Genomic DNA, 23,593 nt, shown 5'->3' with positions numbered 1-23,593 from the left:
AAAATCTATCCCTAGGACTGTTGTGAGATATAAATGAGATAATATATAAAAAGCAGCACTGTCTCCAATGCAGAGTAAGCATTTACTAAATATCAGCTTTAATAATTATAATTAGGCTATAGTGGACATCTATTACCCTTCTGAATACTAACACTCCAGTTTTCCTTTGAGGAACATTTCTATACTAATATCAACCCATCTGGTTGGCAGTGAAGAACTATCACCCTCTCCAGTCTCCAAGGGTGAACCCATGCTAAACCTGATCAATAGTGACTGACCAGTTCTGGGATGGGTAGGTGACCCAAGCCAGGCCACAGAAGTACTCCCCGGAGATCTGCTGGAACCAATGGTGACAAAGTGATCTCGGATTTCAGTTACTCTTCCTAGCTGGTAGAAATAACCTTAGAGCAGTCAAGGATCATCCTGTGGAGAGGGTGTACATACAGGAAAAGTCAACAGACAGGAAGGAAATGCAAAGAGACAGAGAGACAGAACAGACCTCAAGATAATATTTAGAACTCTGGGCCTGAAGAATCCACTCCCCCCCAAAAAATTTCCCTTTTTCTCTAGAGCTTATTTCAGTGGGATTCTGTCATTTGCAACATAAAAAGGTAAAAAACGACAGCTATTAGGAGAATGTGACAATCACCGGACATCTTTTATCAGTGAGAAACTATGAATAATAATTAAAACATAAAATGTACGTTGTTTTAAAGTTCAGAGGGGACTTTCATACGTTGCCACCTATATTAGGTTATTAACACAAGCTGATACAACAGATAAACCCCAAAAGCTCAAAAGCACAAAAAGGTTTATTTCTCATTCTCATCACAGTCCACAGGACTTAGGTAGCCCTTTTCCACCTTGTTGCTACACATTCTGGAACATGTGGTCTTCATGACAGGGATGGAAACAGCTGGAGCATCACACATGAGGATATAAAAGCCCAGTCGTGGAAACAGTGTACATCATTTCTGCCCTCATTCTATTGGCCCGACTCAGTCACATGACCCCAAGTTAGCTGCAAAGGAGGCTGGAAAATGCAATCTTCCTGTATGCTCACAAAGAGGAAACAGCACAGTGAGTGTGACATGATCTTAGCCACATCTCCTTTTATTTGTTCCATCCACTCCCCTTACTAGACAGGCAGGAGCCCAGGGGTCTAGACCCAAGCTGGACTGATGGGTCCCAGGAGTCTACCTAGGGCATAAGGTCAGGAGTTGACTACAGAGTGTAAAATGGAGGTGAGTGTTCTGAGAGTCAATATCCCAGAGTAAAACTAAAACTAACTCACCGATCTGAAGAAGTCACAGAGGGTGAGAGAAATTAAGTACAAGTTCGTAAGATGGAGCCAGAGAAAGCAAATCCTGATCAGAAGAGAAGAAGTGGAAGTTTGGAGGCACAGCCTGTAGGGATTCCTCGGCTATGAAAACAGAGCCACGGTCTCTCTTTGTAGAGTGCTAGCAGCCTCCACAGGGCAGAAGGGCAGGGATACTCATAATATCCCCCTTGACATAGGCAAGGAAGGTATTCCTAACCCTGTTTCATGGTGAGGCTCAGAGAGGTGAGGGACTTGCCCAAGGTCATACGGCTGGTAAAAAGTAAAACCAAGATTGAAACTAAGCTTGTAACATTCAATTCATGGTACAGGAGTTGGACTATTAAACCTATTCAGCGCTTTCCACTCTCTCGGCCCTCAGCAAATCCATGTGCCGATTGATAAGCAAGAAAGACAACTGATCCAAGATGTTCAAGTTTCTACTTGGTCAGGAATGCATTCACAGGGTCTGTGACTGTGTTCCCTCTTTCTTTATTTGAAATGGTATGTGAGCCTTCACTGTCCCTGAGTCCTGGGAGCTGAGTTGGGTATATTACTCCTGTGTCCTCACTGCCCTTGTACATCCCTCTGTTAGTATTTGTCACAGTGTGCTGTAATGGCTCATTCACCTGTCTGCATTCCCATATCTGTGAATCCAATGATGGCAGAAACAATGCCTGTCTAAAACTCATTGATGCCCCCCCAAGACCTAGCACAGGGCCTGGCACACAGTAGGGGCTCAATAAATATTTATTGAATTAATGAATGAATGGATGATCAAATAGAACTTCTCATATTGTACTAAAATTTCCATGTGTACTAGAATTATTCAGCTCTCTCCCTAGATTTAAATCTCCATGAAGGCAGGTACTCTAACTGCCAGAACCTCCATGAGCATAGTCCTTGCTGCACAGTCTCTGGCACAGGGAAGATACTCAACATGTATGTGTAAGGAATACATAAGTGAGAGAAAATAGATATAGCAATTTTGTAGCAACTTCTATAGCTAGATTTTATACTTAGAGTAAGCTTTTCGAAAATCAGGCCTACTCATATCATCTTACTTCTTTAAACTCTTCAATGGCTCCTTATTTTACTTTTAGCATGCAGACAAAACTCCTTAAAATTACCTCCAGAGCCCTGCTGGAGCACTAACTAGGACAGGCAAATATTTGGGAGTCACAAACCCTTGAGATTCTAATGGAAGCTATGGCCCCCTCCCCCCAGGGGAAAAAAACCCAGTCATATGTTTGTTTATGAGGATATATTTTGCATGCAGTTTTATAAGGTTGATGGAGTCTCTGATGTCTAATCCTGGGTCTTCCTGGGACCTATAATCCCAGGTTGGAGGCATCTCAACAGCCTACCTAATCAGCCCTCAGAGTGAGGAAAGAGGTCAGCTCTGCTAAGGGTCTCTCTGCAGCTCCTCAAATACAAGGAAGCCCACCCCCACCTGAGTGCCTGCTCTCTGTTACTTAGCAATTCAGAATGACTTTTCAGAGCAATCCCTCAGTCTTCCATGATACTTGTCTGACAACCCCTTAATCTCGGCAAGAGCTGCATTAAACCAATCTGTCATCATCGTCACCACACACAGCAAGAGACACACACTCACTCAGAAGCAGACTCTCCAACCCGTTAAGAAGAAATTAGAATTTGGGGAGCCTGTTGATCCACAGCAAGCACTCAGGAACAGACAGACAGGGCATGCCAAGAGGCACTGGGCCAAATTCAGGTTTGAGGTGAGCTGCTTCCATCTTAGGGGCTATCAGGAGTCATCAGAAGGAAAGTTTAAATAATCACTACTCTTGAAACCCAGGTCTATGCCCCGTTGGATTAAAACAAAGGAATGGAGCTATGAAATACAAAGGTGTCGGGGGAAATTTGCTGAGAATGGGATTTATTTTGACAAATTCAAAGAGCCCTGTGGTTACCTTGGTTTTGGAGAAACTGTTTTATCAGTTACTTTTGTGACCTGTGAAATTCTAGACCTTTCCAAAAGAAAAGGTGAAACTAGAGCCATCTGACACCCCAAAATATTTTGGAAACTTAAGGAAAGAAAAACAACAACAATAGCAAGGCATGACTGGTCAAGTCCCTCTTCTGGGTTAACCCTTTTATGAAATCCATAGTTTATCAGATAATTATTGTGATAGTTGTCAACTCTCATTTTCTGATCCTTTATTATGTGTTAAGCACTTCTAAATTCTTTTTTCAAATATTTATTGAAAGTCAATTATGGTAGATTGATTGCAAAATTGGCCCCAATTCTTCACCCCTCCCATCTTGGGCAAAGTGACCTGACCTTGACTCTGGGCTTTGCCAAGCAACTTGCTTTGGCCAGTGGTATATTAGCAGATATGAAACAAGTAGAGGCTTGAAAAAAAAAAATTTGTGCATTTCCACCTGCATTCTGGTACCTCTGCCATTACTGTGAGAATGTGCTCAGGCTAGTATTCTGCAGGGGGAGAGCTATGTCGACAGGCACCGTAGACAACAGCCAGCTGACTCTCAGACCCACAAGCAAGCCCAGACAAGACCAGCAGAAATACCTAGCCAACATCCAACTGATACTTGAGATGTGAACAATGAACTCACACATTATTGCTTATTACTGTATACCACAAAAGTTTTGTGAATAGTTGTTACACAGCATCATGGCAATAGATAGTTGATACACCAACTCTGTGCCAAGCACTAATCTAAAACATGGTATATAATGATAAACAAAATGGGCAAGCCCCTTCCTCTTGCATTCCAGATTATGTTACCTAATTCAAAATGTATAATAACTTTATAAAGTAAGCCATATTCCCATTTACACACAAGGAGAGCAAGGCATAAAATGATTACATTACTTGCCCAAGGCATGACAGCCAGCAAATAGAGCCAGGATTCCATTTCAAGCTCTAAGATGTGGGGGGCTAAGATGAATAATAATCTGGAAATAAGAATAATGATAATGCATACCACAAGAATTATTGTGAGGATTAAGTGAGATCATGCATATCAAAGCCCTTAGCAGAGGGCTCTGTTCATGGGGAACTCAAGAAGGTTTTGCTGTGGATAATACTATTTCTGTTGTCATTAGTATTATGGCTGTTGTTGTTGTGATACTGTCTGAACCCAGAGCCTGACTATTTAACCACGTCTTTATTATTGGATTGCCTCTGGTCTAGTTTCCTGTCCTTTCTGCCTGAACAGTGTGTAAATAGGACTGACTGATAAGTCTGGTAAATGTTACTCCTTCTTTTCATAGGGAAACGATCAACTTTAATAACCTTTATTCTTCTGAACCCAGAGCAGGTATAGGCCATTTCTGATAGATTCACACCTGAGGGATTATTACACACTTAGGCTAGAAGCAGACATGTCTAAAGGGAAGAATCAGCTACATAAATTGCAGGGCACAGTGCAAACTAAAATAGGGCCCCTTGTTCAAATATTACTAAGAATTTACATCAGAGTTACGGTTATATCAGAGCATTGGACCAAGCATAGCGTCCTTCTAAGTTAGCACCTTCTCCATGGGATTCTTATGAAGAATAAAGGAGAAGAGCATTTCCAGTCCTTAAAGCAACATCTGACAAACAGTAAATACTCAGTAGTAGTGGTGTAAGCTGTCACTGTTATTATTACGTGTTTGTTGAAGTAATGAAGGGAATCACGCTAATGTGTACCCCTTTAACCTTTTCAAAATTCTTGGAAGGCCATTTGCTCATGTGGTTTTTGTAAACAGTTCTGAGAAGCAGGCAGAGTGGAGCCTTCTCTGTCCCACAGCTAAAGAAACAGAAGCTCAGAGAGTGTTTGGGAATTTCCAGAGGCTACACACTGGGAAGGGTGAAAGTCAGTCTACAATCTGGGATCCCCCAGCCCTGTAGTCTTTCCTCCAAGTCCTCCTGGCTCCAGCTACATCTGGCCCTGACAGAATTGCCATGTGGACAGCATTCACTTATTTGATATAGTCAGGACCCAACCCTCAGGCTGAGATTAAGGACTGTCTTTGCATAGAGATCCACACCAGAGACTCCCAGTTCATTGCCTGGAACCACTTACCACCCCATGACTCATACTATAATGCAACCATGTCTTCTGAGCAAACCATAGGCTACCCAAGAAGGAAGGGATAGGGAGAACCGTCCAGTGGACGATTAGCACACAGGCCCTGGAGTGAGACATGGGAATATGAATCCTGGCTCTGCCACTTAACAGCGTGCGCAAGCTCTTAACCTGGATGGTCTGAATCTTGACAAGTAGTGCAATATTGACTGGGTAATACTGACATTTGGGGGTAGAAAGTTCTTTGTTATCGGAAGATGACCTGTGCATTAGAGGATATTTAGCAGCAAACCTAGCCTCTACCCACTCGATGCCAGCAGCACACCCAACCCCCACTCCCAGCTGTGAAAACCAAAAATATCTCCAGACTGCCAACTGCTCGCTTTGGGAGGTGCGGGACAAGAATCACTCCTAGTTGAGAACCACTGACTTAACCTCTCTGAGCTCCAATGCCTTCAACTATAATCTAGAGACGATAATAATAAAAATATCTGCTTCATCAGGTTCTGAGGATTGATGAGATGATCATGTACTGGTGTGGCATAGGGCCTGGCACACAGTTAGATGATCAATGAATATTATATGCTGTTATTATTACAGTATTGACCAAGGAATAGAGATCTTGGCAAGAGCTCCATTAGCTTACCGAATTTGGAGTTGAAAATTCAATTCAGCAAATAGGTATTGAAGGTCCATTTGTGCAGATATTTTGCCAAGCACTGGAAATTACAGGTTGAATAAAATTTAAACCCCACTGTCAAGGAGCTCCGTATCTAATGGGAAGCTCACAACCCAGGCCTGGGTTCAAATTCTAGCTCTGCCACTTCCATGTGTGACTTAGGGCAAGTTGGCTGCGCTTGGCAAGAGTCTCTCTTACCTCTTCTCTAAAATGGAGATAATAATAAAAAATAAAATGGTTAAGAGCTAAGTCTCTTAATAATAATAAGAGACTTAGCTCTTAACCATTGAGCTACACTGTCGCTCAATAACACCCATGTCCCCCAATTGCCTGTTTGATTTCTTTCCCCTCACTACACTGCCTGCAGCACAGAGAATAAGTCCATAGCATTCCCCAAAGGAAGATGCTATTTCTCTTCCTGTGAACATTTACGATCCTCCAGGAGGTGACTGGGGTCTGAGTCCTGGGGTCAGATGGACTTGGGCTCATGGCCTCAAAAAAGTCACTGCACTTCTCTCATCCATCAGTTTATTCACCTCTGCGGTGGGGGTAACAATGGTGCCTACTTCATAGAGCTCTTAGGAGGATAAAGTGAGATCACTCATGTAAAGCACAACAGAAAGTCCGGCACAGAGGAAGCACTGGATACCCTGTCACCATGGCAATGAAGGTGTCGAGAAGGGGGAGGAGATGCTGACCAAGAAGGGAAGGGAGAAGATGTGGCTCTCCATGGCCTGATCCAACAGCCTGCTGCGAACTGACCCAGGAGCCCGGAACTCAGTCTCCCTCCCAGACCCTGGGGCATAACCTGCAAACCTGTCAACACCAGAACCCCCTCTCCTCCCCAGGCCCTCCTGGGCCAACTGTGACAGTTTTTGCCCAAGCTCTCGCCAAACAATTCAAGTGGATTAAAACACGTATGTATATATTTAGGCGGACAAGAAAGAGCAACAGCGTAACTTCTAGTAGAGCCTAAATGTCCTGCCTCCAAAGCCCAGCTGGATAAGCAGGAGTTCTAACAGAAAACAGCCACACGAGTAGCTGGAGCTCTGTAGCTGTCTGCAGCAGACTGCTTACGCCGACGTCTCGATAGGTGGTCTCCCGGTTCATCAGTTCATAAATAAGTAATTTGAAATGTGTTCCTGAGGGAAATTTTCCTCCTGCTCTCCCCAACAGACTGTACTCATCAGTTTTCCCATTCTCCAGGTAGCTGCCGTCCTCATTTATAATGGCCAGAGGAACTACGCCGTTCTAATTCCTGCTTCATTACATTGTCTAATGCGAGTTTTCGCCAGCCTCACAACTCCACGTTTCTTTATATCGATAGGTAAAAAAAACCGGTGCATATATTATTTGTGGCTACTTTGGAGGTACCTTTGCTACCGGTTTAAGTGTAGTATTTTTATATACAAAGCAAGACGGACAAATTGAGCTCTGGACAGAGGTTTGGAAATGTTAATCAGCTCTCAAGAGGCACATATGTGTGCGTTGGGTGGGAGAGCACACGCACTGCACAAACCACACACACCACACAAACCACACACACAGCCAAACCACCACTCCATCTTTTACTTCTTGTATCTTGGTTCCTACCAACACCACACATTTAGCCTGGCAGATATTTTTGTACACATCTTGATGCATTGTTCCAACCCTATATTTTTCCACTGGAGAAAATGCACAACCAGATCAAAAGCACCTGGTGACTTAGGAAGACCAGGGTCCCCCACTAGCAAAGTTAATGGAGTCACTAATTTGCCTGGCCAGTAAAACCAATGATTTCTCTACTAAAAGCCTTTGAGTGAAGCCTCCGGGGCTTGCTCCAGGGGTAATGGAGAGGGGCTAGTTTCCTCTTAGCCAATAACCTAATTATTTTTTAAAGCACTAACTGTACCTTTCATTATAATAATGCATACAATTGATTTTACTGATTATGTCTTTCATGGCATCTATTAGTCACTGGGAACTATATTTACTTCTTCTTGTTGTTTTTATGATTGTTTAGCTTTGGAGTCTCATAATAGGTAATTAATAAAATATGTTAATCTGAGAGTAATTTACTAATGAGATCTCCAGGAATGCTTTTCTCTCCTGATAAAGGAATTCCTCAGAAGGCTTTTGTCGAAGAAGAAGCTTTCCTGTGAAATCTTGGCACAATCTGAAACCTAAATTCAGAGGTACTTGTTTGTTTTCCTAGCCTCTGAACGGCCAGAGAATCCCATCAAAAGGATTTAAAAGTGAATGTCAAGGACTGTCCAGTTTCAGAGAAAACTGTCCCCTTCTCTGGCCTGGTTGTATAATCAATACCCTTACCTCCGGCAACCACCCTGTTAGCCATTAGTGAAGTTGGCCCTCCAGCTATCGGATGGCTCTTTAAGGGAAAGGCTACCGTTTAGAAGGAGAGCTAGATTATTGATGCAAGAAAAGCAAAACCAAAAGGGTAAGATGAAGGAAAGAAAGAAAAGAAAAGGGGCTAAACAAGGACAAACTTTAGACTACAGGCGACTTTCGACTTTCAACACAGAACACACCACCTGGTAGGAGAGGATGACAAAAATCTAGACTGGTCTCCCCTGTGCAGGAGCAATTCACCTAGATCTGTGAGGGGGGCCAGTGTATTGAGCGGGAAGAGCTCGTTCTCTGGGATGCTGGTCAGACAGGACTAAGGATGTCTGCCGCAGAGTGGTGCTTTCAAACTGCATGTCTGGAAGCAGACGGATCTCGCTCACATGCAGTTCTGCACGTGGGACTTGGTGGCCTTAATCACATCACTTCTTCTCTCCTCGCCATGTTACCTTTCATCTTTAAGATGGGGTGTGGACATCAGTACTACCCCACTGGATCCATGAGAAGACTGATGGAGACATGCCTGTAATGAAGGCACACAGAGCTTGGTATTCACCAGGGTCTCTCAACTTCTGTAAGACTGACATTTGGGGACCGATAATTCTTCGTTGGGTGGGAGAGTTGTTTGCACTGTATTCTGTTTAGAAGCATCTCTGCTTCTGGCCGTTGGATAGCACTCCTCCCCTCTCAGTTGTGGCAGTCGAAATTGTATCCAGGTATTCTCAAACACCCTTTGGAAGCGGAGGTAGATGCCTTAGGCAAAATCGCCACCCCTGAGAACCACTGGCCTACACTAAAGACTCAATAAACACTAGCTTAGTATTGGGATGATCTTTTCTGAGAATTGAGTAACAGGATAGATGAGAAAACCACTTGAGGAAAAAAAAATGTAGGGTGTTCTACAGTGAATTCCTCCAACTCTTGTTATGATTACTGGGAATAATTCCAGACTTCAGTTTGAGTAAGTGTCTCCCACTGCCATGCAGAAACTTCTTCTCAGGGGAGGCCAAAGCCTCCTGAGAGGAAGGGAGCATTTGCCATAAACTGACTCCAGGTTATGGATTACACACCAAAATGTGCGGGAAACATCTCACATCCAGCTCCTGGAGAGCCAAGCCAAGCCAAAACCAAAGGCCACCAGTATCAAGTAGTGTGTGTATGTGTGTATGTGTGTGTGTGTATGAACGTACATATACATATAGTTGTAGTTACAGATATATCACACACTTAAGTTTCTGATATATAAGCACAGAAGAACTAGAGTAAACTCTGTTGATTGAGGGAAAATTGAAAGTGACTTAACCCCTTATCCATAAAAAGCAAAGTATGGGAATCAATAAAGCCTAAAACCAACCTGCCTACTCCTTGATTCCTATGACATATCACTTTCTCTAAAAATTCAGGTCCTGATGCTTTTCTAATCCAGACTATTAAAGGTCTGGAGTGGTTCTTTTACTTAGTGAGAAGAAAGTAACCTTCTGCATTGAGTACAGGCCACCATATGAAAGGCTCTATTTACATGTCATCTCATTTAGCAAACTACAGCCTGCCAAGTTTAGCAATCACTTGATTGCCTCACTCTGTATAAAAAGGAAGTAAAAACCTGCATTTGTTATACATACATATGCACCCCTCAAAACACATGCACTTAATACCATAGAAAACCACATAAACACAAAAATAACAGCAGACAATTGCCCAAACATGTGTTCACACAACCCTCTCACGCACTGACTCAAAAATAAGTACCTGATGACATTCAAAGTCATAGACTGGATTTCCCAATAAGCAGAAAATACATGTGCCTAAGACACACTGGTAAAACAGGAGCACTCAAAAAATTTTTTAAAGAATTTGCTATTTGAAAATCATCAGAGTGAAATTAAAAGGAAAAATTAATTCTTTATTCTATTTCCTTACACTTGAGTTACAATTTTGCATTGTTTTTATGTCCAGTTAACTATGTTGGGGGTCAGCAGAGGTCAACATAATTTTTGAGATATTCAGGTCTTGAAAATCTTAACTGAGCCCTGAGCCACACCCAAACATTCACATCCAAATTGTAAAACATGGAAACCTAGGCCTGTTTATACAGGTACCCTTTAGCATGACACTGGGGATGGCGGGTGGGCGCTGTCCCAGCAGCCAGAGACCTGTATTCTAATCTTCACGTTCCACTTACCACGGATACTTTGTTCAGATGTCAGTTTGCCAATGTAAAAAACCGAAAAAAACCCCCACAGCAACAAAACCTAAACGGTGAAATTGGCATGACTTCCAACATTCACTTTCGGTTTGACTGCGTGTGAATCCCACCTCTTGCCCAAGGTCACCCACAGCTGGTGACCAGAGTCAGAACTGGAAGTAATTCTTCCTCCCGGTTCAAGGCGTTTTCCACAAAGTTGTACCTGCACACAAACGCCCCCTTCCTTCCCTCTGCGCCCCCAGCTCCCCAGCTCTCCATTACTATGCATCTCCTCTCTCATCTCCCTTGCAGCCAATCCACAGCCCCCTCCCCACCTCCCATAGCTCTCGGCAGGTAGCACAGGAAAAGACAGCAATGGGGAAAGACAGCTAGGCACATTGGAGGGGTTACTTTGCCCGGGGACCCCTTTATCTGAAGTTGTCCTCAAAAGCGGAAATGAGTTGATTTGCATTTTCCCACTGAAGCATGTGGAGTAGCTGAGGAGTGATTCTCGTTACCAAGTACTGTCTTCCCTGGTTTGCCCTGAGGCCTTCTCTGGGGCTGGAGCGGCTCTGAAAACACCTGTATGCTGCCCATTTAAATACATGCTTCAGACAAATCTTTTTGGGGGGTTTCAAAAGGGAAAGACTAGTGCTTTCCCTCCCAGCATACATTATCCTTCCTGTGAATGCTAAAGGCAGAAATTAACCCTCTCCAGACTGGTTTATTTCTAGCCTGTTGTATCCATGCAATGCCTGCATTCCATGTTCTGGGACTGGCAGTTAACAGCTTTCTCCATTCATTCATTCATTCATTCAGCAAGTATTTACTGAGCATCGGCTCTGTGCAAAAGCTCTGTGATGACTGAATGCAGCATACAGAAATAACTCTGACAAGGATCTTGTTCTCAAACTGCTCCCGGCTGAGCTAAGATCTTACTTGGAGACCTCACTGCATCTCAGAAATTCCCTCAGACAGCATCATGGCTTGTTGCAACCCACGCTTCGCCCCATGACTTCTGCAAACGCCTTCTGTGTGCACCTGAGCCTGCTGCCATGACTGGGCACAAGCACCTCATGACTTTGGTAACTTTGTGGAAGAACTGAGGGGAGTCGAGGGGAGTGGCATCATGCACCACACGGTCTTCTGCCACGTTGGTGGCCCTCTACCTCATTCTCCACTGGCTCTCCCAAAGTCAGGGCTCTCCAAGAGATGACCTGTCTCACCGTGTATATTCCTCTGTGAAGTATAAGCCCACCCTTCATCACTTCTCTTCCAAATCCAAGATGTAGAGGATCACAACACTTAACCCAATCTACAGTGGAATTCCAGGCAGTGCCAGACAAAGGGAAAAGTTTGTTTGCCTGCATTTTATTACTTCTATTATTAGAAGTATAAGCTTCTCTCACAGTGAGCACATCCCACAGACCAGTCTTCCTTCCTTGCTATCCCAGAAATATGGAGAATCAAGTTTTCTCTATCCTTTTATTCAAATAACTAAAGCGGGCAAGTGAGGGAAGCCGTAAGAGTATGCCTGGCCCCAGGCAGGCAATTAATAAATATACTGAGTGAACACATTCGAAGGAGAGGGTTGAAAAACGACTACAGGTGTTCAGGGGAGGGAAAGATGGCTCTCATAAAGAATTCAAAGAAGGAAGGTTTTACTGCCAAAGCATGTGGTGGCACGAGAGCTGGCAATATCTCCTGTTACCTAGTCCTTTCCGACTCTCGTGTACATATGCTGCTTCTCTTTTCTTGTTTTGGGCTTCTGGCCAACTCTTCATGAAATACTAGAGTTGAAGGGGATCTTGAAGGTCTGTACAGAGGACTCAGGAGTCATGAAATCCTAACGGGTCCAAGCAAAAAGAAGTTTTGGGGCTCATCTACCCCAACTCCTTTGGTTCACAAAGGAGTAAACAAACCTTTCCAATGTCATGCAGCATGTTCATGGGCCATAATGCACTCAACCTTCTTTCTTCTGTGGCAGAGAAAGCCAGACCTCTGATACGTTTTATTTGATCTGTAGAGTGCTTTTTTTCCCTCTTAATTTGAATGAGGGATGGACATTTTAAAACCATGAAATTTCACATAATAATCCAGAAAAAAATCAATGGTCTGCCAACACTTGGCTCACATTCCTGACCAGCAGCAGTGGCTGGAGCTGGGTGGCTACGACCCCCTGTTTGCACAGCCCCCTTCGCTCCCAGTTATCTCACACCCAGCTGGGTTCCCTCATCTCCATCACGGTCATGGCTCCTGTAGGCTTTTAAACTGGTAAGCCCTGCTCTACAGCAAGCTTCCTGCCCTGGCCAAGAAAAAGCTTTTAGCATGGCTAGCCTCAAGCAGCTCCATATGTGATGTGATTCTAGAAGGACCAAGAAATTCAGTAATTCCTCTCTCCACCAAAAACTAATAATAGAAGTAATAAAATGCAGGCAAACAAGCTTTTCCCTTTGTCTGGCACTGCCTGGAATTCCACTGTAGATTGGGTTAAGTGTTGTGATCCTCTACATCTTGGATTTGGAAGAGAAGTGATGAAGAAAGAAGTGGCCCCCAGCACACAACTCATCTATTTTAATATTTTGGCTGAGGGCCATTCTCGACTATAAGAACTCTCAGCCCCTCTCTGTGTGTGCATATATACACACACGCACACAATACACAGTACAACACACGGTCTCCTCTCTTGTTTTCTCTCTCTCTCACTCTCGAAATCAGCCACATACCTAAACTTGTTGAAATCAATCAAAAACAAAAGACAAAACAAAAATTTCCCTTTAAAAAAGAAAATAAAATAATTTTCATAAAATGAAAACACAAAGCAAATAGACCTCTTCAAAGATGCAAATGTGATGGTTTCCTCCAGAGAATAAGAGCAAGCATGAACCAAAGGAACAGACTCTAGGAGTACAGGATACTGCATTTTACTTATGTGAGAGTGTGGACTTAGAGAGGCAGAAGTATATGAACACATACACTTCTTGTAATATGAACAGAAAGAAAGGGAGAAAACCTGTCACTTTAGCAAGAATTATTTTATTGTGATACCATGCTAACAGTTGGGTAAGTACCCAAATACTAATGTCAAATTTTAATAGGTCTTCTTCCTTTCTCTTGTTCCCATTGTGAGCTCCAGGAAATGGAGAGAAAAATGTAATGAAGCATATTTCTTTTTAAGTGGCATGTAGCTGGCCTCTATGTGGATCCTGTTTTCTGGCATCATTTTAATTAGGAAAGGCGAGAATGTTTCCAATATTCTCCCACTTCCCTTCCCTGTGTCTAAGTGAGGGTTTCACAGAGAACTGGCAACCAACACAATTTTGACAAAGTGAACTTCTTTCTCTTATAAGCATTCCTCCAATCCCCAGATAATGCCCCTCATTCCTCCCACGTTAACTAACACACACAACTTTCTTCCTCCCACCCTCCTCCAGCCCACACTTCTCTCCAAAATGTACAACATAATTGTGAAGGCTAATTATCAAATAATGCTTAAGCCTTTGGGAGCAAGATAGGGGGTTCTAGAAATGTTTTTAAAAGTCCCCAGGCTACAACAGAAACGTGATTAACTGAAACAAAAATACCTGGTGAAAAGTTTCAAAACTAAAGTCAGATTAAAAAAATGTTTATATATATATATATATATATATGCATTACACACATGTATATGTAATATATAATATATATTGCATCATATATAGTATGTATGTATGTGTATATATATGTGTGTGTGTATATACATGTGTGTATATATATATATGTATATATATATGCAATGCATTAGTTTTTTAATAGGTCGCAGAGATTCTCTGACATTCTAGGGCGAGTCCCTTAAAGAGAGAAATAATTAGAAGTTGATCCATCCTTTTCCTGGGCTATCCACTGGGCTATCCACCATGGATTTCTGTCCACTCACTCCCTCGCCTGAGAGAGGACCCTCGGCTGGCTCTGGAGGGAAAGGGAGAGCAGTTCTGGACAATATAATTCTCTTCTTGGCCTAAACATGAGCAGATAGGGCCTGACAGATGTAGTCTTTATCATGGAATAAAACAGGCTAATAGCAGTGTGCCGCACACACGAATACAGTAAGCCCCCTATATACAAACCTTCAAGTTGCGAACTTTCAAAGATGCAAGTGTGCGTTCGCACGTCCAATCATGTAAGTTAGTTCACGTGTCTGGTGTACATTGTCACCTGCGTGAATCCTCTACAAGTGGTTGTGCTTTTGTGTACTTTACTGTACTGTACAGTACGGTACAGAGTACAGTAGTACAGTATCTTTCTTTGAAGCCCAGGATGTCTGCAAGCAAGCGTAAAAGCAGCAGAGATGTAGCTGGTCTGTATCACATTTTATGGAGTGCCATATTGTGCACTACACACCACAGCGAGCAGCGCCGGATAGACCAGGAGGTTGGGAGACAACAACTGGACCTCCTGCCCCCTCCACTCCAGGCACAGGCATAGGTTTTATATCTGCCTCCTCAGAGAGGAAGAAACAGTGGCCATGGATACAACTGTAAGGGGGCCAAGGCCTCAGCTGTGATGTGTGGAGAAGTTAAAAATAGCGCCCTGCTGGTCAGATTTCAACTGTCCTGGGACCCTGAGCCGTTACAGAGCAGAAGGGGCTGGTGCTGGAGGAGGAGGAAGGAAAGCATGCATAATAACTATGCATGGCCTATCATGCAAAGAGCTACAGGGCAGAAAGAAGGCTCCTCACTCTTTCTTCAGTAGAAATCACGCCCAGGATGCTGATTCTGTGCATGACAAGCCCTCCAGTGGGAAAGAGCCCATGCATGAACCCTGGGTCAGGAAAGCAAGGAAGGTTCATTCTGAGATTCAGCTCACAGATGAGCATACCATGAGGATCAGCTCTTGACTCAACACTGGAGGAGGGGCTATCCACGATCTCCAGGGACTCACTTTCTAATTGAAGAGCAAGTCCTATTGGCTGTCTTTATCTCATGCCCCACGGAGACTTCCTGCCTCATTCAAGGGACTCAGGCATGAATGGGGATTCTGAACAAGAGACAGTCAGAATGTATGGAGGATACTCTCCCCCCAAATTATTGGGCAAGGCCTGACTCAGCTATATTTGGGACTAATAACAGCTTTTAATTTGTACTCTTTCCTATGATGTGATGCCATGCCACCCAAATTAGATACAGTTATTACTAGGGTGTGATGTAGTATTCTAGAGTCCTTACAGCCATGGAAGAATCAAGGCACATCCTCTCAGATCAATTTTCCTTTTGGTGCAGGGAAGTAGGTTAGGGAGGTTATTCTTCTTATTAGTTAGTAAGCATAAATGTAAACTAGAAAATTCAAACATTTTAAAAATGTTAAGGTAAAACATTAGTCCTCAAAGAAACTGCAGGCTTCCCAGAGACTATTCTGAGCTTCAGCCCTATCACTAACCTGGAAATGAGTTTACTTTTCTCTGTTATTAGGCATTCTTTTGTTCAAAAAGCTTACGCATATGGAAGGCTAAATAGTGGCCCCTCCAAGATATCCATGTCCTAATCCCCAGACTCTATGAATCTTACCTTACATGGCAAAAGGGACTTTGCAGGTGTGATTAAGTCAAGGATCTTGATATGGAGAGATTATCCTGGGTTATCTAGGTGGGCCTTACATGCAATCACAAGTGTCCTTATGAGAGGATCACAGAGGGAGACCTGGCTACAGAGAGGAGAGGATAATGTGATGATGGAGGCAGAGACTGGAGTGATACAAGTTGGAGATGGAAGAAAGGGCCACAGGCAAAGAAATACTGATGCCTAGAAGCTAAAAAGGGCAAGGAAGCAAATTCTGCCCCCAGAACATAAGAAGAAACCCTGCCAACACTTGATTTTAACCCACCTTGATTTTAACCCAGTTTGGACTTCTGACCTCCAGAACTGTAAGAGAACAATTTTGTATTGTTTTCAACCACTAGATTTGTAATTAATTAATTCATTCCAGCAGCAACAGGAAACTAATATAAAAGTCCAGGTCATGTGGATCAGCAACTTCATACTATTAGAATGAGTTACGTTACTTCAAACCACATAGAACATAGGATGTTGAGGGATATTTATTTTATCCCTTTTCCATTAAAAATTATTCTACTAAGCTACAAAACATATTTAGCTCAGACTGGCTTCCATGCATTTGTTCATATCATTCCCCCTGCCTTGAGAGCCACCCTCATCCTTCCTACTTTAGGTTCTATTGTGAAACAAATAAATGAAATCTCCTTAAACGTATATGTTTGATGAAAGTGAGGTTTTGTGTTCCTAATAGGCCTTAATGATCGGTAAAACCAAAGAAAATATTTCTAATCCCATAAAGGTAGGAAGTTCTTAGCTCCAGTGTCAGTCTCAGATTTTTAGACTGTGTAATACAAGAAGTATCAGGGTACCAAACTGTTTTTTTCTGCTGGCCTGCTGTTGTACTGTAAATGCATACTGTTCATTGGAGACTATAGTTCAGTTTCTCCAGTGCCCCCTAATAAAATGAAAACAGTATTAAAAAATTGTCACTCATTACCCCAAATCATAAATCAGCTTTTAAATAGATATACATTTGTCCAGACCTCTTACGCATTATCACAAAATCCAAACAATTGGAACTTACATTAAAAAGAGTAAACTGGAAGATAGGCAAAGAGGATCCAGTACACAACTAATAGGAGACCCTGAAGAAGAAAGCAAAGGAAAATAGGAATCACAAACCAAAAAAACCCAAGAACTGTAATTCAATAAAGTTATCCCAATATAAAAAATGATTTGAACTATTTATTGAAAGAACATAGCATATACTTGAGAATACTGACCCAGAATGACCAAAATCAAGACATAGTCTAGAAAAATTATTGTATTTAAAATAAAAAGGAAAAATCTGGATATCTAGGCAAAAAGAACGTATAAGAGAAATCAAATTAAATTTTCCTCTGATTTTTTTTTTTGACAGCAAAGCTTTTTGCCAGAAGAAATTACAGTAATGTATTTAAAATATTCAAGGAGAGAAAATGTGAACTAAGGATTTTTTATCCAGGAAATCACAAACTGCCAATAACATGCAAAGACTCAAAGAATATTATTCCCATGAGCCCCTCCTAAGGAGTCTACTAAAGAACAAGTTTCAGACAGGTATTGCTGGTGAATATTAGATATATAGTTACTTGTAGTTAAATGACTAAATGAGGGTTAAAAGGTAGAGACTCTAGTACATAATGGCTGTATGATTTAAAATGCAAATATACTACAACTATAAAAATGGAGAGATGATTAGCATATGCAAAGAAATGTTTTATCTCCTTTCAGTGATAATAATGTCAGTGATAGTACAACTATTATTATTCTCAGAATGTTGTATATGTGAAGTAGAAAAAAGCAAAAGCTAATAGTGAGGTATTCTAATTCTACCATCCCTTGCATCTTCAAGAATTTTCTGGTACAAGAAAGGAGCTACTAAGGAAAAATAGAAGATGTTAAGTAAACACCCTGTAGATATAAATCTGAATTAGAAATATCAGTACAAACTCATGAGGTATTTGTTTATTCCAGCTTTTTCCATTAAAAGGATTTACAAACAAAATTAACCCAATAGCTGTAAACATCTCTAGCACTCAGATTTGATCTTCAAGTGACATATCCCATTGAGCTAAACCAGGATTTCTTGGATAAATGGCTAATTCCAGGTCTGCGGCAGGAAATATCCATGAGTTTGGAACATCTTAACATAAAGTTAGAAGGAAGTTGTCAAAAGCCACTAGGGTCATGTCAAAAGAATTCAGGAAGCACCTTGAAGAGTTTCCCACTGGCCAAAGACTTGAGCTGTGCAGTAGATTGAAACTCATCAAATACATATAAATCCATGAATTCATGACATATTTTTAAAGTAATAATTGGTTAACTTCGGAGAAAACAATGATCCCGTTGTTATCCTGAAAACTGGGTAAATAAAAGGAAATAATCATACCTTATCCTACCTATCCTACAAGAACTGTAGTACTGTGTAACAAAATAGCAGATGAGAGAAAGTGTCCCTTTATACTTTTAAAATGTATCCCAGGTGATAAATAAAAAGAAATTATAGAATTAAAATATTACTATTTTTTAACTCCCAATGAGAATTAATGAATGTAGACATTGAGCACCTGCTTTAACTAACATCAAAAAACAGCATGAACCAAATACAAGACATAACACCACCTATAATCTTGTTAAAGGGCTCGAACCTGTATCACATCAAGTCTCTTGATCCAGCTCCCAATTTGCAGGAAATACAGAAGACAGAGGAACACACTGAACTGCACCATGAGTGAGCAGTCAGCAAATCTGACTGTAAAAACCTTGACAAGTCAAATGGCCCAGATTTATCCACTGATAAATTGTAAGAAAAAGAAAGAGGTGGAAGGGGAAACTATAGATTAAAAGAGACCTAAAAGGAAACTGACAAAGGATTAATCTCTGAAATATACAAACAGCTCATGCAAATCAATATCAAAAAAACAAACAACCCAATCCAAAAATGGGCAGAAGACCTAAATAGACATTTCTCCAAAGAAGACATACAGATGGCCAAGAGGCACGTGAAAAGATGCTCAACATAACTAACTATTGGGGAAATGTAAATCAAAACTACAATGAGGTATCACCTCACACCGGTTAGAATGGGCATCTTCAGAAAATCTACAAACAATAAGTGCTGGAGAGGGTGTGGAGAAAAGGGAACCCTCTTGCACTGTTGGTGGGAATGTAAATTGATACAGCCACTATGGAGAACAGCATGGAGGTTCCTTAAAAAACTAAAAATAGCATTATCATATGACCCAGAAATCCCACTACTGGGCATATACCCTGAGAAAACCATAATTCAAAAAGACACATGTACTCCAATGTTCACTGTAGCACTATGTACAATAGCCAGGACATGGAAGCAACCTAAATGTGGATAAAGAAGATGTGGCACATATATACAATGGAATATTACTCAGCCATAAAAAGGAACGAAATTGGGTCATTTGTAGAGATGTGGATGGACCTAGAGTCTGTCATACAGGGTGAAGTAAGTCAGAGAAAAACAAATATATATTAACGCATATATGTGGAATCTACAAAAATGGTACAGATGAACCTATTTGCAGGACAGGAATAGAGATGCAGATGTAGAGAATGGACTCATGAACACGGCGGGGAAGGGGGGTTGGGACGAATCGGGAGACTTAGATTGACATATATACACTACCATGTGTAAAATAGATAGCTAGTGGAAACCTGCTGTAGTGCTCTGTGACAACCTAGATGGGTGGGATGGGGGGGGGGAGGGAGGGAGGTCCAAGAGGGAGGGGATATATGTATACATATAGCTGATTCACTTCACTGTACAGCGTAAACTAACACAACATTGTAAAGTAATTATACTCCAATTAAAAAAGAAACATATGGGCAAGACTAAACTATAGGTTTTAGGGATGCACACTTGAGTGATAAAACCACAAATAAATGCAAGGACCAGATTACTATAAAAGTCAGGATAGTGCTTACCTCTGGAGATAGGGAGGAACTGTGTTGGGATGAGGCGTATGGAGGAGTTACAGGGGAGGCTGGCACTCCTATTTCTTAATTTGGGTGGTAGTTATAAGGGTATTCAGTGTATTCACTGTGTATTCACTAAGTCACACATTTGTTTGGGTTGGTTTTCTGTATCTGTGTTTAATTTTACAATATAAATTTTTTTTAAAAAAAGAGTTAACTGCAATGGTTTTGTTCTCTAGGTTAATTATTTGGTCTTGATAAATAAGAAACTCTCCCCAAAACAAAGACTCCTTTGATTTCTCTGGGAACGAAGCCATAAGAACTAGTGTCCAGCCATGATCACTGAATTTAGCACACAGTAGAGCTCACTAAATTTTTGTTGCATGAATCTATGAATCAGTGAGTCAATAGATAATACAAACACTCCATACTCTAAAACATTCTGCACACTTCTACTCTTCTATAGATGACTCTTCCAGCTAGAAAAATCTTCAGGAGCTCTCTATGACATGTAGGAAATGCTTATGCTTCTCAGCTTCACATTCCAGCCCCTTTTCCAGAAACTGATCAGTCTTTCCGATCTTACCACAGCTACTTACTCAAATGCTCCAGTCCAGCCAAACAGGTCTACTTTTAGAATTCTATGTCCTACTTTTTTCCCATTTCCCCTGCTCCCATACCTTCTCTGGTAGTTTTCCCCAATACTAGTGGACACTTAGCCCTTGCTTGCACTGGTATTGTGAGAGAACATTTCACCTTTATTTGTTTTGAGTCTGCTAATATACTCTATATTTCTTAAGCCTGGAACAGCGACTAACACTTTTAAAAAATTGTTATAGAAAGCCTACCACATTTTGTGCGTAAGAGGCTCCCAACCAATATTTGTCAATTGGCTGGTTAAGTTGGCGGGTGGATGAATGGATGGATAGACAGAAGAATGGGTCAAATTATTATATACTTGAAAGCACTCAGTGGCTATTGACAGACCGAAGATATGTAAGTTTATATTCAGTAAGGGCAGAATTACAAGGGTCTATTTGATCCTGGAAAAGAACCTGGCCAGAGGATCTCTGGTCAACTATGGGCAGTTATAGATGTTGAGTGTCTGGAGACTGAGATGCTGAAATGAAAAAAGTGAACACTGAGAATGAATGGAAGAAACTACAGATAAACTTCCTTTCACTCACAGCTTTGTCCACATCTGGATCTATCTGTGGTGGGGCACACATTTAAATACTGAAACTTCATGCAAAAATTTCAAAAGTCCCACTCTATATACTTTTTAAAAAATCTCTATACAAAAATCACGGCAAGTTTGGGGTTGGGCAGGACTACGGATTGGGTTGGTTGAGAGCTCTTTTTGTCCTAAAATCTAGGTATAAGCAATTACGATGAAAAATTAGAGTCCCAACCCTTCAGTTATAAAGGTGACATCTGCATAAAGAAGGAAAGGGAAGGTCCCTGAAATGTGTCAGCTGTCCCAGAGAGCCCTGAACTGAAAGAAATCCCTGTTCTGGTCAGAACGCCAGGCTAGAGAGTGGCCTGGTGCCCAGGGTCTGCTTCTTCTGGTTCCCTCCTTCCAGCTAACCACAGGCCTGCCCTCCTTTTAAAGGAATGGTTCCAGGGAGAAATCTTCAAGGACTAGACAGATTGGAAAGGATAAATGAATGGGAGTCTGTAACCTGAGATGTCAGCAAGTATAAATAAACAGAATTAGAGATGAAAAGAATGGGAACCTCCAGAAGCTACAAACTTCTTTCCTCTCATGCTCAGGCATTTTCCCTCCAAGATAGCCTGGAAAGAAGAGAAAGGCTCTCTCATGGATTGGATGCCTTCTGTATCATGAGAACTGCTTTAATTGCTTCCATACATGTAATTTTATTTAACCCTCCCCCTCAACTTGCAAGGAAAGGGTTACCTTCCCTGTTTTACTGATGATGAAAACAAAGATTCAAAGAGATTAAGACTTGGCCAAGGCCACACACCTAGTAAGTGTCAAAACCAGGATTCAAACCTATGTTTCTTTTTCCTCCAAAGCCCTGCCCACTACACCACTAGCGGAAACAGAATCTTAGCATGTTTTAGCTGAAAGATGACCTCACCATCATGCCCATTTCACAGATGAAGAACCTGAGGTGAGTAAGGAGAAGCAACTTGCCCAATGACCTTCAATGACCCAGGCTTTCTCTTTTCCAGATAGGAACTCGCAATCACTTGTATCCACCAGGGTCCTACAAGAATGGCACACTCAAGTAGGGGCATTAGGGAGAGCATAATGAAGGGATTGTTAAAAGCAAGGGCACATTTAAAGGAAGCCAACAAAGGCTGGTGATGCATTCCAGGTGCAGCAGCTGCAGGGGGGCCAGGACCACCTCTGTGCCTGAAGGGACGAGGCTAAGGCCCCAAACCCAGAGAAACCCGTAGCTGAGCCTTAAGCTATAGTTCGAGAGCTCTGAACTTCAGAAGAGAAAGCCACTGCCAGTCTGCAGCCTGCCCTCTCTCTCTCCTCCAGCCTCTCATAAGGTGCCTCTCATAAGTTGGACCATCCAGAAAGCCGGAAAAATAGGGAATTCCCAGGCTGTGGCTTCCAGGGGTCAGAGCAAGACGGACAAAGGAGGATAATGGACCTAGAGGGGGAAATGAAGACTTTTGTACACACTGCTACACAGGGATGCTTCTCTGAAACTCGGTCCCTGGGAAGAGTCCTACCTCAGCAGGTCAAAGACAACAAAAACCATGTAAGTGTTCCCTCCTAGTCCATGTGGGGTCAGGAAGGCTCAGCACGGAGAACTCTAGGGCAGCTAACAGCACAGAGCTGGATTTCTCACTGCCTGCTGCAGGGGTATTACCTTAATTTGGCCAAACTGTCTGTGATAAAGGGGAGAGAAGCCCTGCCCAAACCTCCTTGGGATCAAAGGCATGACCTTGGAATTCTTGGACTTTGGTACCTAGGTCAGTACTGGTGTTCACAGGGAGAGTTACTGGTGTTTCAGGTGAGCTTTTGTGGGTATTTGAGAATTAAAAATAGGAGAAAGTAGGGTTGGGACTGGCTGTGTGCAAGAGCATATGTGCTGTCTACCAGTGCTTGGAAGTCAGGGCCACTTTTAAAATAAAGATAATCTTATCACTTCTTGGCCTTTTGGCTAAGATCAAGTGTAGTATCCGTTCTTATCCATTTAAATAAAGGCAATCCCAAAATGAAGGCAGTTTAGGCATCTTGGAAAGGCACATTCCTCTTATCTATGCCTTTAGCACAGGTATCCTTGCTTTAATACTACATCTCTCCCTCAACACACATGCACGTGCATACACGTGCATCAACACACACACACACACACACACACACACACACACACACACACACCATGCCACATCAGGTCTCTCAAGCCCAAACCAGCCTTCCATCCCCTCCTGAAGTTTCAACCCCAACTTCCACTGAGCCCCCCTCCTCACCCTGATTTGGTCATATTTCCTATTTAGTTTAA

At 42.1% G+C, this 23,593-nt stretch overlaps 1 pseudogene; it reads left to right on the top strand.

Moving 5' to 3' along the window:
- Window positions 1-23,231: 23,231 nt before the first annotated feature.
- LOC114237742 (U2 spliceosomal RNA) lies at window positions 23,232-23,376 on the top strand (annotated as a pseudogene).
- The last annotated feature ends 217 nt before the right edge of the window (window positions 23,377-23,593 follow it).

Source organism: Balaenoptera acutorostrata, chromosome 2 (assembly GCF_949987535.1).
Source record: "Balaenoptera acutorostrata chromosome 2, mBalAcu1.1, whole genome shotgun sequence".
Taxonomy (NCBI): Eukaryota; Metazoa; Chordata; class Mammalia; order Artiodactyla; family Balaenopteridae; genus Balaenoptera; species Balaenoptera acutorostrata.
This window is presented reverse-complemented; position numbering and strand designations above follow the sequence as displayed.